Raw genomic sequence first — 4,053 nt, forward strand, 5'->3', positions numbered from 1 at the left:
GAGGACTATGTTGTCTTTTGAGAGAAGCCATGGCATGTACAGACATTCACTCTCCCAGGAGAAAATATCCTGGGAGTGATTTAACCCTGGCTGGTCCCAGGTAACTTAACTCTTGAAGTACCCATTTTTACTTTGGGAAAAAAAGCTTGAACATCTGTACACTCAAGATTTCTCATTAGAGAGCAGCGATTCTCCCAAGAGAGACTGAATGTCTGTATGAGGCCCTAGATAAAACCTGAGGACTAAGCTGATGAGGCCACTTTCAAGAAAAGTGCCTACAGGGAGTTCTGCACCATTTTCCTTACTTTTTTCTGCTCAGTAAATGTAACTTGTCAAAGTGTCCAGAATCATAGACATTCAAGTCAGCAGGGTTTTTTGTTTGTTTGTTTTTTTGGCGTGGCAAAAGCAAGTCTGTGTATGATAATCAGTAGAATAATCAGGATGGAGAAAGAACTGCCCCTCATTTATTAATATTCAATCAGCTTGACAAGAAGTCTCAAATTCTTCACTTCATTCCTTTAAGGAGTATGAGAACAAAGATAAAAGAGTACATTTAGGTCTTTCTTTATGCAAGGGTTGCATTCCAAAAAACCTCGCATAAAGTGAAATCGCATAAAGTGAATCCATTATTACATGTAATTAATAGGGATACATACCAGCCTCCTTTTTCACTTCATGACTGCCTCAGAAGTGGGGTCGCGAGATGTACTAGAAGGTCACTTAGATGACATTTCACTAAATTCAATGATAGAAGCAAATAGATGCACCACAATATGAGTGCAAGTAGCATAGCACCGCACAGAACAATGGACAATGCGAGACTGAGGCAAGTGCATGATGGCATTGCATATCCACCTCACTTACCCTCCCACAATGCTTCACTTGCATCACTGCATAGCCGGGTTGCATGCTTCTTTGCATAAGACTGAATTTTTCTCATACAAAGCAAGTTTCTGGTATGGATAAGATTGTCGAATATAAGCGAATTTGCACAAAACAATAAAGCACATAAAGAGAGCTGAGTGTACCTTCGATAAAAATCAGTAGGTCAAATGTGCATGATTACACTGAAGTCAATGGAAATACACCTGGAATATATTTACCATCATACTGGGTCACTGTTGTTTGTTTGTTTATATATTTTATTTACCTGCCACTGTTCTCAATAGAGGCTCAGCAAAGTTTACAATAAGAGAACAGAATAACTCATAAAAAGGAGAATAAGAAGAGAAGAAAACAATTTAAAAAGGGAACTAGAATATCAACATAAAACAGGCCCTGCCCCCACCAGTCCAAACAATATCTTAGCCTAGCTTTGTTAAACACTTGCCCAAATAGGAGGTCTTACAGTGTTTCTGGAAGATGTCCTGGCTCAGGTTCTTGTAGGCCTCACAAGGGAGGAAACACTAGAGCTAAGAAGCAACTGCCAGGAATGACCTCCCACACATTTTTGCTAAGTGGACTTATAGGAGGTTGCTCTTGGCTGACCTTAGGAATTGTGGTGGGGTATAAGGGAGAAGGTTGTCTCTTAGATACATAGGGCCCAGATAATTTAAGGTCTTATGATCAGAAACACCACATTGAATTGTGCCCAGAAAACTATTGGGAGCCAGTGCACACTCTGGAGCGCTGGTTATGTGCTTCTAGTAACCCAGCTCCATCAGAAGGTGGGCTGCTGGGTTCTGCACCAGCTGAAGACCACCTAGAAGCTGCAAGGGCAGGCCTAGGGTACATTCCAGTAGTCTAGACTTCAGGTTATGGTCATATCCAAATCTGAAATAAAGGATTGCAGCCTTCTCACTAGATGGAGTTGGTGAAAGGTGCTCCTAGCTAGTGCTACCAACAAGAGATCCAGGAGCATGTCAAATCTGTGAGAAACCCCTTCATGATAGACGTCTCAATCCCGCCCCCCCCAAGTCAAGTGGTCTGCTCACCACCATCAACTCTGTCTTGTCTGGATTCAGTTTCAACTGGTTCACCCACATCCAATCTCTAACTGCAGCCAGGCGCTAGGAAAGGACTGAGACTGTGAGGCAGGGTCAGATGAGAGAGAGAGGTAGAACTGAGTGTCATCAGCGTAGTTATGACACTTCTTTCCAAATCTCCTTAAAATTTCATTCAGTGGCCTTATATGCACATTGAACAAGAGGGGCAAGAAGATGGAGCCTTGGGGATCCCACAGGAAAGGTCCTGACAGGATAATGAGCACTCTCTCACCACCACCCTCCAGGAACTCCCAGCTAGGACAGAGCAGAACCAATTTATAGTGGTCCTGCAAATACCCACCAGGTCAAGTAAATGCTTTTTTGACACCTCATGGTCAACTGTACCAAAGGCCACTGAAAAATTGGGTAAAATTAGAAGGGCACAATTTCTCCTTTAGATCTCCAGGCACAGATTATCAACCAGGGCCACAAGCACAGTCACTTTGATATATCTAGTATGAAAGCCATATTGACAAGGGTCCAAAAACACTGGTGACAATCCAGACGCACATGGAGCTGTTGGATCACCAGCCAATCAGTGTCCTATCCAAAAAGGAGAGGTTGGAGACAGGGTGATAAGGGACTGGGCAGTCAGCATCAAGCAATTGTTTCTTGAGTAGAAGTTTGAAAACCATAAACTTACAAATGTGTAGCACCCTGCTCTCCTAAAAGGAAATGTCCCAGGGAAACAAAAGCAGAAGCACCAGAACGGCCTCCTGTGGTGGGACCTGAGGCAGGGCTGACCCACCCAGGAAAAGAGAGAGAAAGCCCTGAAAAGAGGGCATACTTACCACCCACAGAAAAAAGAGCCACGCCAAGAAGAGGTGCGGGTGCGGTTCATCAACTGCTTTTATTGCCGGCTGGGAGCGGCATCAGCAGATGATGTTAAAAAAACCCACCACCCGGCAGATTCAAAAGCCAGCAGTGGAGAAATAGCAGGGGAGGCAGCAAGGACAGCTGAGGGTGAAGCTACTCCCCAGGCCGTGTTTCAACAAGATCGGCAGCTCTGCAAGGGGCAGGACAGAGACCCTGTGGAGGGGTCTCAACTACATTGAGAAGGCTGTACACCCAGCTTGGTGGGACAGCCAGGACAAAGAGGGATGGTGTCGAGGGATCAAAAGGACCACAGACATTGGACCCGTGAGTGGGGTGAGGAGAGACCTGCACCCTGATCTTTTTGTTACTTTTTTCTTTGTTTCACTTTATTTTGGAGGGCACTTGGAGTCGTGACCAGAGAAAGACCCTCCACAGGTCCAGGGTCATGAAGAGAGGTCGAGGTGGGATTTGCAGGAACCTCAGAGGAAGTTTGGGCGCAAGGACGAAGATGATCTCACGCCTTGTGGTCATCCAGGGCAGGCAAGTCATCCAGGGACGGACAAGGCAATAAAGAGACAGACAAGGACATCACAGGGGACAGGCCGGCGACCCATCATCCGGCAGTCCTGAGGGCGGGTGCATGGCTGGGGTGTAGAAGCCCCAAGAACGCCTACAGCAGGTAGTACCCGGTCCGTGAGAATCCACAAGAAGGAGCCTCACCAATGAAGAAAAGAAGATCAAGTTGTGGCAGGAGAGTGTCGGGGTCTCCCTCGGGGTGGAATGTGACTTAACGCCCAGGTCCTGGGGACATAACCCTCGGCTGGAGCTGAGTGGGCGCTCAAAGGATGTCAGAGAGTACCTTTACGAGATCAGGCAGGGACAGGAGGCAATGATAACCCCTTCCAGCAGTGGCCCCAGTCTCCCCTGGCTGGCTTTTACAAGCCAGGATGGCCATGGGTCCAGTTCACAGCTGATCACCCTCATCTCCTCAAAGCACTTCCTTTGAATCATCAGTGGGTGACAGCAATTTAAAATGATCTTCATCAACAGGACAAAAATAAGCTTCTGATTCTGAAGCAAAGGTGGTAGCCCCTGAGCCCCTTCAGGCTGGACATAAGGAAGAATTTCTTTACTGTCCGAGTCCCCAAGGTCTGGAACAGTCTGCCAGCAGAGGTGGTTCAAGCACCTACATTGAACACCTTCAAGAGTAGATTGGATGCTTATCTTGCTGGGATCCTATGACCCCAGCTGA

This window comes from Crocodylus porosus, unplaced genomic scaffold (assembly GCF_001723895.1).
Source record: "Crocodylus porosus isolate Cpor-Errol unplaced genomic scaffold, CroPor_comp1, whole genome shotgun sequence".
Classification (NCBI taxonomy): domain Eukaryota; kingdom Metazoa; phylum Chordata; order Crocodylia; family Crocodylidae; genus Crocodylus; species Crocodylus porosus.